This window comes from Rutidosis leptorrhynchoides, chromosome 11 (assembly GCF_046630445.1).
Source record: "Rutidosis leptorrhynchoides isolate AG116_Rl617_1_P2 chromosome 11, CSIRO_AGI_Rlap_v1, whole genome shotgun sequence".
Lineage (NCBI taxonomy): Eukaryota > Viridiplantae > Streptophyta > Magnoliopsida > Asterales > Asteraceae > Rutidosis > Rutidosis leptorrhynchoides.
The window spans coordinates 285,364,494-285,386,441 of NC_092343.1; positions in this window are offsets into that span (position 1 = coordinate 285,364,494).

Genomic DNA, 21,948 nt, shown 5'->3' on the forward strand with positions numbered 1-21,948 from the left:
ATAAAACACATGATATAAAATAACAAATAAAATCACTAATTATATATATATATATTTGTTCGATTACCATTACATGTATTAATATACATGATTGAATAATAGGTTCGTGAATCCGAGGCCAACCCTACATTGTTCAGTTTCGTCGTATGAATATGTTTACTACAAAATATCGTATGGTGAGTTTCATTTGCTCCCTTTTTAAATGCTTTTGCAATATATATTTTTAGGACTGAGAATGCATGCGCTTTTATAAATGTTTTACGAAATAGACACAAGTAATTGAAACTACATTATATGGTTGAATGATCGAAGCCGAATATACCCCTTTTTGCTTGGTAGCCTAAGAATTAGGGAACATCACTAATTTTGAGAATTAATGCACCCCTAATTGACGCGAATCCTAAAGATAGATCTATTGGGCCTAACGAACCCCATCCAAAGTACCGGATGCTTTAGTACTTCGAATTCGTTTTTATCATGTCCGAAGGATTTCCCGGAATGATAGGGGATATTCTTATATGCATCTTGTTAATATCGTTTACCAGGTGTTCAATCCATATGAATGATATTTTTGTCTCTATGCATGGGACGTTTATTTATGAGAACTGAAAATGAAAATCTTGTGGTCTATCAAAATTACAGAATTTTATTGTTTTATGATAAACTTATGAACTCACCAACCTTTTAGTTGACACTTTAAAGCATGTTTATTCTCAGGTATGAAAGAAATTTTCCGCTATGCATTTGCTCATATTACATGGAGTCGTTCATGGCATATAGAGGTCAGAACCTCGTAATGGGACCAACTATTGAAGACTTCATCCAGATGGATTAGGACGGGTCACTACAGGTGGTATCAGAGCGGTGGTCTTAGCGAACCAGGTCTGCATTAGTGTGTCTAACTGATAAGTCGTTAGGATGCATTAGTGAGTCTGAACTTCGACCGTGTCTGCATGTCAAAAGTTTTGCTTATCATTTAGTGTCGAAAAATTATTTTCTTATCATCCTTAAAGTCTAGACACGTCTTACTACCTCTATTGCATAGACAGTGTATAGAAAAAAATTCATAACTTAGCGTATCTGTTATTGTTACCTTTGCCTGACAGATTCCGTAGATTCCTCCGTAACTTATGGGATTTTAGTATTATATATGCATATGTAAATTAGGTATTGCAGGGTACTAATCTACATCCTATAATCTATTTCTTATCGAAAATCCTTCATCTGATCGTACGAGATGAATCCCTCAACCAGTTCAAATTTTTCAGATTCTGACAGCTATTTCGATATGGAGTTTCACCTAAGCTCCGGAAGCAGCGTCACTAGAATTAATCAGCCAATCAGCCATTCCCAATTCATCTGATGGATTCGTAGTCTACTTAGTCATTGGAGACAAGAAGAAGGTGATCCTTTCCATCAACCGAATTCACCTCTTGGTGAAGAAACTGAAGCACTTACCAGCGGACCTATCCGCAACACCATTTTCACCCTCATTTCCCGAATATCTCGTCATGATTATATACTATTTCAGATTCTAAACCTTATTCATTCACTCGTTCTTTTCGACAATCATCCAGGAGTAATCAAAGAAGTCAACGAACTTCACGCTCGAGTAATTAATTTGGAAAACGTGGTGCTAAACCTACCAGCTTCAGCAACAGCACCGGCAACACCAGTACCACCAACAACCCAAGTTCAACATCACACGCGTCAACATCTCATTATGTACCTCGAGCATAATCATCAATCTGCAAATCGTTCTACATCATTTATCTTCGTTTGATATGGCGATTATGTAATCTTTAATGTTTTAGAGATTATATATTCTTGTTATAACGGTAAATCAAATGAGTTTAATATCATATTGACTCATTAAATCCATGATTACATCTGAAGAAAATATATATGTATATATATTTTCATAAAGATTGTAATTAAAAATTCTTTTGTACAAACTGTTAATGGTGAAAATATTTTAACGGGTAGGTAATACCCGAAGAATATTTAGATTTCACATTAATAAGTACACTGTACATTCTTTCAAATCTGATTCAACAGTCATTTACAATCCTACTTACATCCATCGATATACGTACCCGTTCACCACAGAATAACCATTTTCATTCAATTTCATATTTTGATTTTGACCTATCAAAATCCGACAAGTGGCATAATGAAGAAAACACTGGACAAAATAAAATTTGTTAGAAACAAACAAATTAACTATGAGAAATTTTGTTAAGAATCCACGCTAACAAAATCCTAGCTAACTGTTCCTAGCTAACTGTTAATTCCTTATTGTACATTTAATTATCGCAATTTATTTTATCGCAATTTAATTCTCGCAATTTTATTTATCGTCATTTAATTTCTGTTATTTATTTTACGCACTTTAAATATCGGGACACGTATACAAGGTTTTGACATATCATATCGACGCATCTATATATATTATTTGGAATAACCATAGACACTCTATATGCAGTAATGCTGGAGTTAGCTATACAGGGTTGAGGTTGATTCTACAATAATATATATAGTTTAAGTTGTGATCGAGTCTGAGACATGTACACGGGTCACGATACGTATTAATTAATTCAAATATTATATATTAAATTATATATGAATTATTGGACTGTTAACTGTGGACTATCGACTGTGAACTAATGACATTGGACAATTAAAATGAATTAAAATATTGATTATAATATATGAAACTAAACATTTCTTCAAGGTTGCCACTTGATTTCATCTTAAACCTCATTTGTATCTCGACGATTACAATCTGCGTTCAAACCTTTCATGATTCTTAAAAACACCTCAATCGAGATGATGAATCAACCACACTTCATCTAAAGAAAGAAAGATTGTTGCGTATAGTTATGCACCTGAAAACACTCGGAAACTAAGTAAACGTTTAACACAAAGCTGTGTTAATTCCTTTAGCATTATTATTATCGAAAATAACTTTGCAATTCTTGTTCGAGATAGCTAGTTTTGTCACAGCTCCAACAAGTCAACTTCGACTTTTCATTCTAAACAACCTTATTATAACCTTGATATATATGCGTGCTCTTTTATTGTTACTGGGAAACCTTTTATATTCCATCATATTACCAGTAGACGTACCAGCAACCTCGTTGCTCCTTGACTTAAATCTCTCCGACAAATCACTATATTTATCTATTGAAGTCTCATCATATACTCATCCGCAACTTGTAACAAGAATTGCCATACCAATTACTGGGAATCAGCAAATCTGTATTGTGAGTCTCGTAACGTTTCCATATCAACAATTATATGTATCCATATAACATTTATCTCTTATAACTAAGATCTTCCATTCTGAAATTCTGAAAAGCACCCAGTCTGTGAATTAATACTCTGAATTTTGAAAAGTTGAATGAAGCAACAAAAACTGTAAAAGACCTCAACAGCTAAAAATTGATAATTAAGAATTGTATGTTGGCAAAGCTCAGAAAAAGTTTGAAACTGAAAAACTGATTGAGCAAACTACGAAGGAGTCTCTGAACAAAACACAAGGACTAAACTTGTACATTAAGAATCCTGATGATTATGTTTCTGATGAAATCTTTAGCGAATACCTTGCTTTTGACTCCAAACTCTTGCAAACAAATTTTCTTCACCATCCTTCGATATTAGAAATTCCAAGATATCATCGTATCTTTCATTATAAATATCCTCCATATTTCTGAAGATATATTTCTGAAGATATTTTCATAACTATTCTTATCTGAAATCATTAATCTCTTCGTGCTATCAGTGTTACATCATATAGAAACTGTTAGTCTTTATATTCTGTAAACTTTCGAGCTTAAAATATGAATGTTATTGAAGTAATGTTGGGAACTGAAGCATGAGTTAGTATAATATAATGACACTTGATCAACGTGATTATATTACAGTAAGTCATGCTGAGTTTCTAATGAAACATGATGATTCACAGACCATAACGTCATCATGTGCCATGTTACATAACTCTTTCATTCTGCTTAACTTCTGAACATATCAAGAAAGTATATTCTTGATAGTTCCATTCTCAGTGATTCAGGTAATTTGACAAATCAAATCGTGCTATTACGTTCTTTCTTGTTTAGAACATTAAGTTCATTCGAAGTTCCATACTTATGAATTCTGGACCATTACTTGCTTTACTAGAGATCGAGAAGATAATAAAAAGGCAAAGACCTCCAAAATATAAGAGAAAATATAAAGCCCAATAACAACACGGAGGCTACAAACCGTGGATATTAATACGAATAGCAATATAAAGACACGGTAGAATTAAGAATAGTATCATCTCAAGGTAATAGTAGAAGTAAACAGATTTTTCTGGTGGAAGATTCAAAAGAAGGATGACAGAAATGATTATTAAGGAAATATCAAGGATTAGAACTGGATTAAGCATTTTCACAATCTTTTGGATGTATGGACTAAGAAAGACAATATAGGAATGGTGAGGATAATGGAACGGAAGAGTTTAATTTATAATGGGAATATCAGACAGAGTAATCGAGGCAGATCACCGTATTTAATTATAGAGATCTTAATTTCCTTACTCACCGAAGAATCAAATCTTATAGATTTCGAAGATTTTCTTTAATCCCTTGAATTCCGGAATTCAACCATGACTATGTCAAAAGTAAAGACGAATATCTATTACCTTATCTCAATCTTTTGTGATAGCTTCACTCGTACGCTTCGAGTAATCAAATCGTTTTATCCAAATTATTTAATGGTGATAAAACTCTATTTATCAACACATATTCGTCATGAAAACATTTTTAATGTTAGCCATGACCACCTCACTCAAATTTCGGGACGCAATTTCTTTAACGGGTAGGTACTGTGACGACCCGAGAATTTCCGACCAAATATAAACTTAATCTTTATATGAATTCGACATGATAAGCAAAGTCTGTAATGTTGAAGTCTCAAAAATTTTGAACCGTGTTCATATATTAAATTACCCTTCGACTGCTCTCGACGATTCACGAACAATTAATTGTAAATAGATATGTGTATATGTATATATAAATAATATTTCGAAATATAATTTGAAGTATTATATGTTGTTGTTATTAAAAATTAATAAAATAAAAATGGGATATTATAATAATTATTATTTAGAATATATCTCTCTATATATAACTAAAGTATATTAAAAATAAATATTAAATGATTATAATACTCGTTTGATATTTTGATTAATATTAAGCAAGTTAAATTCAAACTTATGTAATTTTAAAATAAACGGTGATACGAAAATGAGTTCTATAAATTTTAGACTTATTAAAAATGTATTTAGGAACTATTTGTTAAGTTTTAACACTTTTTATATTTCACCCAGAATTGAGAGGGACAGTTGATGTAATTTTTATTTAACAAATTAGGGATCGAATTTTATACCATAATGACCAAAATAATTAATTATAGTTAATCTAAAAAATTGGGATTTTTCTGAAGACCTTTATCTGCCACTGATTTTACAACGGTGTACTATATAGCCATCCGGGTAAAAGTGTCGGTAGCAAAGTTACAAAGAATTCGGCTGCTGAACTGTGTATTACTGTTTCCTTTCTATTCTTCATGTGATTGCAAAAAGTATTTTATTATTATTAATTAATTATTATTAATATTATATAAGTTTACATATATCTTTATCTTGCACATAACTCATTCAATTCTTCTACACTTATGTGAGACTTGTACAACTCACAAAAACCAACAAAGTTTTAACCATCGATCACCTCATAACACTAGTTTGACATCAATCATCATCTCCAAGATCCATCACCATGAAACCATTATACCACTGTCACTTTGAACCGCATCACATTATTTTTTTTTACCTCCTATAATACATGACACAACTCCGGTTTTAATGATGAGACCAACCATTAGAACCATTAAGCTTCTATATTTTGTTTCTGTATTCGATCCTAGTTAGAAACCCACTTCACCACCACCTTCAACCATATACAACCATCATCATCGACTCCATAATTCATCACCATATATCTGTTCTCTTTTCTGATCCAACAAAACCTCCAATATGTTACTGTTTCTTGCTACGATTATACAAACATCAACATTAGTCACCATCCTCCATCAATCAATACCACTTTTTGTTCCTGTTTTGGACGTGAATCACCCTACAACCATATATCTATCTCCCTCATCCTCTCTCTCTATCTTTACTTTCTTATTGTTTTCTTTTCCGATGGAGTCCGGATCAAACACCAACTCACCACCATCGTCACTCAAACAATCCACCTACGGCTCCTGTTTGTTTCAGTTTAAATATTACTATTGTTACTTTGCTTCATGACCCAAAAACCACCAATGTGATCGTGTTTCTGTTTCACAGCCCAAGCCAATACTTTGTTACTATTTTCGCTTCTGTTTATGTTGTGAAACCTTGCTAATTATTGCTGCAACTTGTACTGTTACTGTGCAGTTTTAGTTCTTCTATTCGAAGACCACCCGAAACAACCATCATAAATGTTACTTGTTTATTGCTCTCTTGATCCTGTTAAATCCCCACTTCTGTTACTTCGATTTTTATCAGTTTAAACGAGCTAACAACCATTTCTACTTCGTCATTGCTACTTTTTCTGTTCGAAGTATTATGGCTGCCTGACTGTTTTTGTTCAGCTGCAACTATCGAGAAATGATACTGAGGTCCTGCTACTTCTATATGGCTGCGGCTGCTGCTGTTTAACGATAGATGATTATGAAGATTGATAGATGATGAGGAAACAGAAAAGACGATTTGGGAAGATGATGAACAGTGATTTTATGTTGACCGTGTTTATGATATGATGAGAATGAGACGAGGATAAAATGATGTTGAAGATGATAGTAATCTGATGATGATGAGGAATGTTAAATAATGATGGAGATTTATGAAAATATGAAGGATGATGAATCTGTGAACAAAGGATGATGATAATGTTATGATTCAAGAACGATGATGAACGATGATAGATAGGTTAGTTGATAGAAAGAAGATGGGAGTGGTCATGAAAGGCTGCTGTAATCGGTTGCCTTTTCTTTTTTTATTTTAAACCAAAAATTTTTTTATTTAGATTAGTGGATAAATTGGTGGATCCAAGGAATCAAACAAATGGACTTATAAGTGGGCTGTTTTGTGAGTCCATTAAACAAACACAAATGGGTTTTGAAGAAGGCATCAGGCTGTTATAGTTTAAAAGAATTTAAGTTGTTAGTAAATCAGAAAAGCACAGACAGAGTCGTTGGTTTGGAGTGTTGGGGATAAGTGAGAGGTCTCAGGTTCGAGCCCGAACTGAGGCAGTTTTATTTTCTTTTTGGAAGCTCACACTCTTAAGGTAGTATTCTAATTATTATTATTATTATTACACTAGTACTAGTACTAATATTGATATCTTGATTATTATTATTCCTATATAAGTATTATTGTTATTAGTATTATTATTGATAATATATTAATTAGTAAAATAAGTATTATTAGGTATCACTTTTTAAAATTTTTTATTATTATTATGATATTAATGTTACTCATTAAAATGATAGGATTTAAATTAAGTATGTGATTTAAAGAATGTTAATATTATGAAAATAATATAGAAGTATGGTTAAGCATAATACAAATACCATATTATTATTATTATTATTATTATTATTATTATTATTATTATTATTATTATTATTATTATTATTATTATTATTATTATTATTATTATTATTATTATTATTATTATTATTATTATTATTATTATTATCATTACTTTTATCACTAGTATTATTATTATTATTAAAAGTATTAGTATTATAGATATTATTATTATTATCATTATTACTAAAAGTATCATTTTTTTTTAAAGTTACAATTTTTGTTAAAATTAGTATTACCATTGAAATTAACATTTTTATCAGAATTATCAATTTACTATTGAAATTGTTATTACTATCATTATTAAGAATTGTCATAATTTTTTATCATAATTAGTATTATTTTTATCATTATTATTAGTACTATTAATATATCAAATGAAGATTTTCTATATAAAAAATATATTTATGACATAAAACCTAACCATATTAATAATTTTGTAATAAATGTTAATTATCTATATAAAGATAAAATATATCTAATTAAGTTATTAATAAAACACATGATATAAAATAACAAATAAAATCAATAATTATATATATATATATTTGTTCAATTACCATTACATGTATTAATATACATGATTGAATAATAGGTTCGTGAATCTGAGGCCAACCCTACATTGTTCAGTTTCGTCGTATGAATATTTTTACTACAAAATATCGTATGGTGAGTTTCATTTGCACCCTTTTTAAATGCTTTTGCAATATATATTTTTGGGACTGAGAATGCATGCGCTTTTATAAATATTTTACGAAATAGACACAAATAATCGAAACTACATTATATGGTTGAATGATCGAAGTCGAATATGCCCCTTTTTGCTTGGTAGCCTAAGAATTAGGGAACATCACTAATTTTGAGAATTAGTGCACCCCTAATTGACGCGAATCCTAAAGATAGATCTATTGGGCCTAACGAACCCCATCCAAAGTACCAGATGCTTTAGTACTTCGAATTTGTTTTTATCATGTCCGAAGGATTTCCCGGAATGATAGGGGATATTCTTATATGCATCTTGTTAATGTCGATTACCAGGTGTTCAATCCATATGAATGATATTTTTGTCTCTATGCATGGGACGTTTATTTATGAGAATTGAAAATGAAAATCTTGTGGTCTATCAAAATTACATAATTTTATTGTTTTGTGATAAACTTATGAACTCACCAACCTTTTTGTTGACACTTTAAAGCATGTTTATTCTCAGGTATGAAAGAAATCTTTCGATGTGCATTTGCTCATATTACATGGAGTCGTTCATGGCATATAGAGGTCAGAACCTCATAATGGGACCAACTGTTGAAGACTTTGTCCAGATGGATTAGGACGGGTCACGACAGGTTGTTAGTTCCCGTAGATCTACCTTTAGAATTCGCGTCAATTAAGGGCCATTTCCCTAATTCTTAGGCTACCAAGCTAAAAGGGACATATTCGATTTCGATCATTCAACCATAAATTATAGTTTCACGTACTTGTGTCTATTTTTTAAAACCTTTATAAAACTGCATGTATTCTCATCCCAAAAATATCAGATTTTAAAAGTGGGACTATAACTCACTTTCACAGATTTTTTTTACTTCGTCGGGAAGTAAGACTTGGCCACTGGTCGATTCACGAACCTATAACAAATATGTACATATATATCAAAATATGTTCAAAATAATTTACAATATTTTTAATACATTTTAATGTTTTAAGTTTATTAAGTCAGCTGTCCTCGTTAGTAACCTACAACTAGTTATCCACAGTTAGATGTACAGAAATAAATCGATATATATTATCTTGAATCAATCCACGACCCAGTGTATACACGTCTCAGGCTAGATCACAACTCAAAGTATATACATTTTTGGAATCAACCTCAACCCTGTATAGTTAACTCAAACATTACTGCATATAGAGTGTCTATGGTTGTTCCAAATAATATATATACATGGGTCGATATGATATGTCAAAACATTTGCATACGTGTCTATGGTATCCCAAGATTACATAATATATTAGAATACATGTATAATACAATATAAGTTAGCTAGGATATGATTAATATAGATTTGTTACCAATTTTCACGTAGCTACAACAAGCAAAATTATCCAATCTTGTTTTACCCATAACTTCTTCATTTTAAAATCCGTTTTGAGTGAATCAAATTGCTATGGTTTTTATATTGAACTCTATTTTATGAATCTAAACAGAAAAAGTATAGGTTTATAGTCGGAAATACAGGTTACAATTCAATATTATAAGAGGTAGTAATTTCAGTCGAAAGCACGACGTCTTGATGACCATTTTGAAAAACATACTTCCACTTTGAGTTTAACCATGATTTTTGGATATAGTTTCATGTTCATAAGAAAAATCATTTTTCCAGAAGAACAACTTTTAAATCAAAGTTTATCATAGTTTTTAATTAACTAACCCAAAACAGCCCGCGGTGTTACTACGACGGCGTATATCCGGTTTTACGGTGTTTTTCGTGTTTTCAGGTTTTAAATCATTAAGTTAGCATATCATATAGATATAGAACATGTGTCTAGTTGATTTTAAAAGTCAAGATATAAGGATTAACTTTTGTTTGCGAACAAGTTTAGAATTAACTAAACTATGTTCTAGTGATTAAAAGTTTAAACCTTCGAATAAGATAGTTTTATATATATGATTCGAATGATGTTATAAACATCATTAATACCTCAAGTTTTGTGGATAAACCTACTGGAAATGAGAAAAAAATAGATCTAGCTTCAAAGGATCCTTGGATGGTTTGAAAGTTCTTGAAGCAAAATCGTGACACGAAAACAAGTTTAAGTAAGATTTCCACTCGAAATAAGATTGTTATAGTTATAAAAATTGAATCAAAGTTTGAGTATGAGTATTACCTTGAATTAGAAAGATATCTTATTGTAAATAAGAAAGATTTCTTGAGGTTGGATGATTACTTGAAATGGATTTACAAGATTGGAAGTAAGCTAGTAAACTTGAAAGTGTTCTTGAAGTTTTCTTGAGTAGTTGTTTTGTATGTTGATCTAGCTTAACTAGATTGAACTAGGTTGAGCTAGATTATGAAGAAAAATATGAAGAACACTTATAACAATGGAAGAACACTTGAGAGAGTTTAGTTTGATGCATAAAAATTGAAAAATGAAAGTGTTTATGGTGATGATTGAAAATGTGATGTAGGTACTCCATATAAAGTCACATTAGTTTGTAATTTTGTGTAATCATTCATGCTAGTTGCCAAATGATGGTTCCCATATGGTTAGGTGACTCACATGGGCTGCTAAGAGCTGATCATTGGAGTGTATATACCAATAGTACATACATCTAGGAGCGGTGTATTGTACGAGTACGAATACTGGTGCATACAAGTAGAAATGTTAATGGAAACGAATGAGAATGTAATTGTGAGCATTTTTCTAAGTAGAAGTACTTTGATATGTGTCTTTAAGTCTTTCAAAAGTGTACTAATACATATTCATACACTACATGTATTTACATTATAACTGAGTCGTTAAGTCACCGTTAGTCATTATATATAAGTGTTGTTTTGAAACCTTTAAGTTAACGATCTTGTTAAATGTAACTAATCTATTGTTATTATACTTAGATGGGATGTTAAATTGTTATGTTAACATAATAACATGATGTAAAAATATATCTTAACATCGTATATATATGTTAAAATACTATTACAACGATAATCATTATATATATATATATATATATATATATATATATATATATATATATATATATATATATATATATATATATATATATATATATATATATATATATATATGTATGTATGTATGTATGTATATATATAGTTTTGAAACTCTTATGTTAGCAGTCTTGTTTTTACATATGTAATTCATTGTTAACACACCTAATGATCTTCTTAATTAACATTTTATCATGTTAAACATAGTGTATCAATATATTAATATGATTCATATGTATTTAGTAAGACGTTGTTATAACGATAATCGTCGTATATATCGTTTCGTGTTTCTTAACTTAGTAATCTCATTTTTATGTATATAACTCATTGTTAATATACCTAGTGATATACTTACATATCATATATCATGTTAACTATATATATATATATATATATATATATATATATATATATATATATATATATATATATATATATATATATATATATATATATGTATATATATATATACATATATATATATGTATATATATATATACATATATAAATATATGTATATATATATATATGTATATGTATATATATACATATATATATATATCATGTCGGTTTTATATATATATATATATATATATATATATATATATATATATATATATATATATATCATGTCGGTTTTACAAGTTTTAACGTTCGTGAATCGCCGGTCAACTTGGGTGGTCAACTGTCTACATGAAACCTATTTCAATTAATCAAGTCTTAACAAGTTTGATTGCTTAATATGTTGGAAACACTTAATCATGTAAATAACAATTTCATTTAATATATATAAACATGGAAAAGTTCGGGTCACTACAGTACCTACCCGTAAAATAAATTTTGTCCCAAAATTTTATGCAGTTGGAGGTTTTGCCGTATCTTCTGGAAATAAGTGCAGGTTTCTATATCTGATCTTCTCATTTCTAGGTGAACTCGGGTCCTCTACGAGCATTCCATCGAACCTTAACAATTGGTATCTTGTTTTACTTAAGTCTTTTAACCTCACGATCCATTATTTCGATGGGTTCTTCGATGAATTGAAGTTTTTTGTTGATTTGGATTTCGTCTAACGGAATAGTGAGATCTTCTTTAGCAAAATATTTCTTCAAATTCAAGACGTGGAAAGTGTTATGTACAGCCGCGAGTTGTTTAGGTAATTCAAGTCAGTTAGCAACTGGTACGACACGATCAATAATCTTGAATGATCTAATATACCTTGGATTTAATTTCCCCCGTTTACCAAATCTAACAACGCCTTTCCAAGGTTTAACTTTAAGCATGACCATCTCTCCAATTTCAAATTCTGTATCTTTTCTTTTAATGTCAGCGTAGCTCTTTTGTCGACTTTGGTAGTTTTCAACCGTTGTTGAATTTAGATGATATTCTCGGTAGTTTCTTGTATTATCTCCGGACCCGTAATCTGTCTATCCCCCACTTCACTCCAACAAATTGGAGACCTGCACTCTCTACCATAAAGTGCTTCAAACGGCGCCATCTTAATGCTTGAATGGTAGCTATTGTTGTTGGAAAATTCTGCTAACGGTAGGTGTCGATCCCAACTGTTTCCGAAATCAATAACACATGCTCGTAGCATGTCTTCAAGCATTTGTATCGTCCTTTCTCTCTGCCTATCTGTTTGTGGATGATAGGCAGTACTCATGTCTAGATGAGTTCCTAATGCTTGCTATAATGTCTGCCAGAATCTTGAAATAAATCTGTCATCCATATCAGAGATAATAGAGATTGGTATTCCATGTCTGGAGACAACTTCCTTCAAATACAGTCGTGCTAACTTATCCATCTTGTCATCTTCTCTTATTGGCAGGAAATGTGCTGATTTGGTGAGACGATCAACTATTACCCAAATAGTATCATAACCACTTGCAGTCCTTGGCAATTTAGTGATGAAATCCATGGTAATGTTTTCCCATTTCCATTCCGGGATTTCGGGTTGTTGAAGTAGACCTGATGGTTTCTGATGCTCAGCTTTGACCTTAGAACACGTCAAACATTCTCCTATGTATTTAGCGACATCGGCTTTCATACCCGGTCACCAAAAATGTTTCTTGAGATCCTTGTACATCTTCCCCGTTCCAGGATGTATTGAGTATCTGGTTTTATGAGCTTCTCTAAGTACCATTTCTCTCATATCTCCAAATTTTGGTACCCAAATTCTTTCACCCCTATACCGGGTTCCGTCTTTCCGAATATTAAGATGCTTCTCCGATCGTTTGGGTATTTCATCCTTTAAATTTCCCTCTTTTAAAACTCCTTGTTGCACCTCCTTTATTTGAGTAGTAAGGTTAATGTGAATCATTATATTCATAGCTTTTACTCGAATGGGTTCTCTGTCTTTTCTGCTCAAGGCGTCGGCTACCACATTTGCTTTCTCCGGGTGGTAACGAATATCAAAGTTGTAATCATTCAATAATTCAATCCACCTGCGCTGCCTCATGTTCAGTTGTTTCTGATTAAATATGTGTTGAACACTTTTGTGATCGGTATATATAATACTTTTGACCCCATATAAGTAGTGCCTCCAAGTCTTTAATGAAAAAACAACCGTGCCTAATTCTAAATCATGCGTCGTATAATTCTGCTCATGAATCTTCAATTGTCCAGACGCATAAGCAATTACCTTCATTCGTTGCATTAATACACAACCGAGACCTTGCTTTGAGGCGTCCCAATATATCACAAAATCATCATTCCCTTCAGGTAATGACAATATAGGTGCCGTAGTTAACTTTTTCTTCAATAATTGAAACGCTTTCTCTTGTTCATCTTTCCATTCAAATTTCTTCCCTTTATGCGTTAATGCAGTTAAGAGTTTTGCTACTTTGGAAAAATCTTGGATGAATCTCCTGTAATAACCAGCCAGCCCTAAAAATTGACGTATGTGTTTCGGAGGTTTTGGGGTTTCCTACTTTTCAACGGTTTCAATCTTTACTGGATCCACCTGAATACCTTCTTTGTTCACTATATGACCGAGGAATTGAACTTCTTCTAACCAAAATGCACACTTTGAAAACTTAGTGTACAATTTTTCTTTCCTTAACAACTCTAGCACTTTTATCAAATGATCTTCGTGCTCTTGGTCATTCTTTAAGTAAATAAGTATTTCATCGATGAAAACAATGAAAAACTTGTCAAGGTATGGTCCACACACTCGGTTCATGAGGTCCATGAACACAGCTGGTGCGTTAGTCAACCCAAATGGCACAACCATAAACTCGTAATGACCGTAACGCATCCTAAAAGCAGTCTTTGGAATATCATCCTCCTTCACCCGCATTTGATGATACCCATAACGTAAATCAATCTTCGAATAAACCGACTAGCCTTGTAGTTGATCAAATAAGTTGTCGATTCTCGGTAATGGGTAGCGGTTCTTGATGGTAAGTTTGTTCAACTCTCGCTAGTCGATAAACAACCTAAATGTACCATCCTTCTTCTTGACAAACAAAACAGGAGCTCCCCACGGTGATGTGCTTGGTCGAATGAAACCACGCTCTAAAAGTTCCTGTAACTGACTTTGTAATTCTTTCATTTCACTGGGTGTGAGTCTGTATGGAGCACGAGCTATTGGTGCAGCTCCTGGTATAAGGTCTATTTGAAATTCAACGGATCGATGTGGGGGTAATCCCGATAATTCTTTCGGAAATACATCGGGAAATTCTTTTGCGACGGGAACATCATTGATGTTCTTTTCTTCAGGTTTAACTTCCTTGATGTGTGCTAGAATGATGTAACAACATTTTCTTATTAGTTTTTGCGCCTTCAAACTACTAATAAGATTTAATTTCGCGTTGTTCTTTTCTCCGTACACCATTAAAGGTTTTCCTTTTTCACGCATAATGCGAATCGCATTTTTGTAACAAACGACCTTTGCTCTCACCTTTTTCAACCAGTCCATGCCAATTATTACATTAAAACTCCCTAACTCGACTGGTATTAAATCAATTTTAAACGTTTCATCCCCCAGTTTAATTTCTCTATCCCGACATATATTATCTGTTGAAATTACTTTACCGTTTGCTAATTCGAGTAAAAATTTACTATCCAAAGGCGTCAATGGGCAACTTAATTTAGCACAAAAATCTGTACTCATATAACTTTTATCCGCACCCGAATCAAATAAAACATAAGCAGATTTATCGTCAATAAGAAACGTACCCGTAACAAGCTCCGGGTCTTCCTATGCTTCTGCCGCATTAATATTGAAAACTCTTCTACGAATTTGCCCATTATTTTTCCCTGGGTTCGCGCAATTACTCCTAATGTGGCCCGATTTCCCACATCCATAACAAACAAAGGTGGTATTACTTGTTCCGATATTATCTGTTCTTTTATTTCTGTTATTCATTGGGCCGTAGACCTCACACTTTCTAGCACCATGGCCAGTTCTTTTACACTTGGTGCAAAATATCGTGCATAACTCATTCTGGTGGTACTCTTCACACCTTTGGCATTTTTAGTTTTTGTTGCCATTGTTGTTGTTGAGATTGTTGTTGGGATTTTTATTATTGTTGAAATGATTGTTGTAGTTGTTGTTGTTGTTGTTGGGACGTTTGTTGTAGTTATTGTTAGGATTACGGTTATTGTTGCGATTGTTGACATGCAGACACGGTCGAAGTCCAGACTCACTAATGCAACCTAACGACTTATCAGTTAGACACACTAATGCAGACCTGGTTCACTAAGACCACCGCTCTGATACCACATGAAACGACCCGACCCAATCCATAGGGACGAATACAATAACATATGATTACATCGCGAGGCATTTGACCTCTATATGATACGTTTTATAAACATTGCATTCTTTTGAAAATATATACCATAAATGAATATTTAAAATTCAATGTTTTCGACATCTGAAGATTTATACATATAGACAATCACCGTAAATAACAGTTTACAAGAATACTTCCGTTGACAATGCAGTCAAAATAAATACACGGTGATGATTTTGTGAATGCAATGCTTCCTCGAATAAAACATGTATGACTCCATGTACATGGTTTCTCTAACATATATTCAAACAGCGGAAGACTTCTAGGAACCTGAGAATAAACATGCTTTAAACGTCAACATAAAGTTGGTGAGATATAGGTTTAATGCTAGCAGCGTTATAAATATAGACCACAAGATTTCATATACATAAACGTTTTAATAAAAATATTCTAAGTGGTTGAGCACTTGATAACCATACTTAACATTTAATCTACGTCGCATATTCCCTTTATTATGAAATCTCACTACACTGTACCAAGTGTAGTCACCGAAATGAAGTACTGTGCAACCGTTGAATACTGTTCGTCCAGTCCGGTTGGGGTTGTCAGGCCTAATAGATCTATCAACAGGATTCGCGTTTACAATACCACATGTAAATAGTAGTTACCAAGCTACAGGGAAGTATGCCAGTGGTACAACTCAACGTAGAATATATTTTTTATCACTTGTGTCCATAACATAAATCATAAAATGCATGTATTCTCATCCTGAAATATTTAGAGTTTAAAAGTGGGACTATATACTCACTTTTGCCTTGAAGGTATTTAACTCGACTTGGTCTCCGATAGATATCACGAACCTAACCATATATATATAATATATCAACATATTTTCTTTTCAAGTAATCGTTACATATATATATACTTATAATACTTTTAATATTTTCTTAGTCCGTAGTTAGCAGACCGATATTAGTGGTCCACAATTAGTTGCTCAATAAAATAAATAAATAAAGACCCCATCGTATTCGTATTGATCAGAATTAATCTCGACCCATGGTACCATGTTGTCAAATGACGTGTTGCGTACATAAAGTACCGTGTTGTTAAATGACGTGTTGCGTACAATCATGAGGTCTTATGATTAATCTTCTCGTGTTGTTTACGGGTGGTCCTGAAATATGTAAAATCAAATCATAAGTAATTATATATAAAATATCTTATTAATTAGAAAAGATATGATTAATTTACTTTATCTCCAAATATTTTCGTAGCTAAACTAGCTTCGGATACCCAATCTTGTTTTAGTCGTAGTTTCTTCATTACAACTCCGTTTTTGTTGGTTCAACTTGCCACTTCCTTGGATCGAGTCAAATTTTAAGAATATGAACTGAAAATACCTTAGTTTGTATTCTAAATCACAGGTTATAGGTCAAACTTTGATAAAACTTATGAAAGTGATCATTTCCGTTGTAAAAACAACATCTAGATGATCATTTTTACAAAAATACTTACACTTTGAGTTACACCATGAGATTTTTATATATTAACATATTCATAAGAAATATCATTTTTCCAGAATATAAACTTCCAATTCAAAGTTCAAGATGTTTTTAATTATTCAACCCAAAACAGCCCCCGGTTGCACTCCGACGACATAGATTCAGTTTTTAAGGTGTTCTTTGTAAAACCAAGTTATATCTTGTTAAGTTAGCATATCATTATGATATATTACAGGTCTTGAAGTGTTTTAAAAGTTAAGTTAGAAGGATCTATTTAGTTTGCAAACAAGTTTGAAATCATTCAAACTATGTTCTTGTTGTTAAAATTTTACAACATAAAATAAGATAGCTATATAATTATGAATCGAACAAGATTATGAACAAGGTTACTATCTCAAGTTACTTGGACAAAGTTACTGTAAGAGATAAGAAAAAATCTTGGAATCAAAAAGTGGTGGAGTTAGATCAAAAGGTTGGAAGTATACTTCTTCAAATGGGTGGTTATTTTGATATGTTCTTGAAAGAGTTTTCTTATGGTGTTTAAGGCTTGTAATTGAAGCTAAATGATGGGGAAAATGCTTGGAGATGATCAAGTATGAAGTTAGGAGTATTTTGAGAGAGAAATGAGGGTGTAGGTATGAGAAAATGGAGTGAAGAAATGGTGTTCATTCATAAAAACGTTTTTAGTTTATAAAGAAAGAAAAGGATTCTAAATTTTGTTTTCTTACTAATAATTCATGCTACTTGACAAATCCTAGTTACCTCATATCTAGGGCAGTAATAATGTTGATTAGGATGTTGATTTGATGTGTATATACCAATAGTAAATACATATAGAAGCTGGGTATAATACGGGTACATATACCCTAGATATACGTATAGAAATCTTGAGGAAACGGAATGAGAATTCAAATATAGCTATCTTTTGTGAATATACTTATATTGTTTTATGTATTTAAGTCCTTAAAAAGTGATTAAATACATTATATATACGATACATGTATAAGCATTATAGGTTATAAGTATATATATCAAAGAATGTTAAGTATAGTTATCGTTTTGAAAACTTAAGTTAGTAGTTTCAAAATATACTTATAACTCATTGTCATTAGTACACAATGAGATGTTAAACCATCCTTAGATCATTTTAAATATATATAAATACATATATATACACAAACGTATAATTATTGTATGTTATATAGTTCGTGATATCATCGGTCAAATTAGACGGTCAAACGTTGTGTAAAACTCTTTTCAAAAACACAAGTCTCAACAATTTGGATTGCTTATCATGTTGGTAAGGTTTAATTTATGTAAATATTAATCTCATAAGTATAAAACGATTGGAAAAATCCGGGTCGTTACAGTACCTACCCGTTAAATAAATTTCGTCCCGAAATTTGAATGGGATGGTCATGGCTGACAATAAGTATGTTTTCGTGACGTATACGAGTTGGAAATTAGAGTTTTATTATCATCAAATAATATTGATAAAGCAATTTGATTTTTGTGAAGAGTACGAGTGAGGCTATCACCAAAGGGTGAAATGAGTAGGTATAGATTGGTCATATCTTTTGACGTAGATAGGATTGATTTCCAAGTTCAAGAGATTTGGAGTAAAATCTTCATAATGAGATTTGATTCTTCGATAATCAAGGAAATTAGAATCTGCTTTAAATGCGATCATCTATTTTGATTGCTCTGTCAGATCTTTTACTATAAATCCACCTCCCTTCATTTCCTTACAACTCATACCTTCTATTCTTCCTCCCTCAATTCATACTTTAAAACATTTATCAGTATGCTTCATCCAGTACTGATCCTGGATATACTCTTAACTTTCATCTCTGTCATTCTTTTTTTTCATCTACCTCCGGAGGATTTTATTTATTTCTACTATTACCTTGGGGTTATAGTATTGTTAATTCTCCCGTGCCTTTACGTTGCAATACGTATTGATATACACGGTTTGTAATTTATTTGTTGTGGTCGAGCTTTATATTTTCTTTTATATTCAACAGTTCCATACTTCTGTTTCCTCTTCCCGACTTCGAGTCAAGCGAATAATGGTCCGGAATTCGTAGGTATGGTTTTTGAAATAAACATAGTCAATGTTCTAAGAAGGAAATAGTAATTGCACGATCTTGATTTGGTAAGTTACCAGAATGTCTGAAAAGATAGAATTATCAAGGAGATATGTTCTTAATATGTTCGGAGATTGGGTAGAATGTAAGAGTTGTGTAACATGGCACATGATGACGTTATGATCCGTGAATCATTATGTTCCATTTAGAAACTCAGCATGAATTACTGTAATATAATCACGTTGATCAAGTGTCATTATATTATACTATTTCATGCTTCAGTTTCCAACACTACTTCAAAACATTCATATTTTAAACTCGAATTTTTCAGAATTTAGAAACTAACACAGTTTCTTTTATGTTGTAACGCAAATATTGTGAAGAGATAAATGATTTTTGATGAGGATAGTTGGGAATATATCTTCAGAAATATCGGAGATATTTATAATGAAAAATACGATGATATCTTAGAATATCTAAGATCAGGGAATGACGCGGAAAATCTGTCTGTAAAGGTGTAGAATAAGGAGTAAGGTTCTTACTAACGGTTTCAGCAGACACTGAATCATTTGAATCCTTTGAAGGTAGATTTCATCATTGTGATTTGTCCATGACCTCCTTTATACTTTGCTCAATCCGTTTTCCAGTACCAAATTTTTCGTTCGAGCTTTTCCAATCTATTATTCTTTATTGTCAAACTTCTAACCGTAATTGTTGTCTACTGTCTTTACCACTTTATCAGTCTTTTCCAAAACTTAATAGCACTAATTCGTGGACTGGAGCATTTTTCAGAAACTTCACATTTGAAATATGTAATTCTTGGGAATAGACGTTGTATATATATATATATATATATAACTGCCGAAATAGAAATGCTGTGAGATTTCAAAATACCAATTGTTGATTCCGCCAAAGGGGTACGAGTTGCTGGTACATCTGCTGATAATGTCGTGGAATATAAAAGGTTCTCTGGTAATAAAAGGGTAATCGTATGTATTACAGGTTATAATAAGGCTACTTCGAACGGAAAGTCGAGGTTGACTTGCTGAAATTGTGACAAAATTTGCTATTTTGAAAAGGAATCGCAAAGTTATTTTTGCTAATAAATGCTAAATGATTTAATGCAGATACGTGTTAAATTATGTACTTGGTTTCGAGAGCTTTTCAGGTGCAAGACTGCGGGTAATGTGTGGTTGGATCATCATCTCGATTGTCCATTATTTGAAGTGTCTTCAGGAATTTCCAAGGGTTTGATCATAGATTGTAATTGTTAATATACATATGATGTTTTAGGACTTTGAATGATACAAATATTTTTCTGGGTTCCAAGAATCGAATGATGTTCTAGCATAGTTTTGAAGTCAAAGTATAGTTTTGAAAGATGTAAGAGTCCTAAGAGTGATGTCTTCTGTTAAGTCTTGACTTGGATTTCTTTTTGTCGTAATCAAATTTGGATGAGAATGGTTGTTTTGATTTCTATGAAAGAATGTATATTATTGTGAAGGTAGTGAGTATAGTTTATGATTGTTGAATAAGAGTCGAAGAATATAATCATATTAATTGTGAATTTATATATCTCTCGGGTATTACCTACCCGTTAAAACAAATTTCACAAGTAATGTTTTGTACCAGAGAATTTTATTACAATCTTTATGAAAATATATGTACATATATATCTTCTTCAGATGTAATCATGAATTTAATAAGTCAATATAATATTAGACTCATTTACTTTTCGGTTTGAGCTAGAATAAGTAATCTCTAAAACGATTAGGAACCACATATTCTTCACAGAATATTAATGAAGTTATGGATCAATACTTCATTATTTATTCTTATATATATTTCCTTAGTGAATCATGCTGATACTCATTGAACTCTTGCTAACTTCGCAAGATATGAATGTTGTTTCCCAGTAAGCTTCGAGTACATTGAAGATGAAAGTGTAAAATCAAACATATTATTGAATAATACACTTGGTTTATTATAAAACGAAATTCATTGAATTGAAACAGGGATTGTAGTTAACGATGATTAAGTTGCTGATGAAGGACGTACATCATTGCATATTTGTAGTATGAATTTAAACGAGTAGTATCTACCCTTTTTCAATTCATACTTAATAGCTTAGTACGAAAAGATTTATTTTGGTTTCTGAATTCACATATATAAAATATTTATATAAATTCTTCAGAAGAATGAGTTAATACTTCATAACTC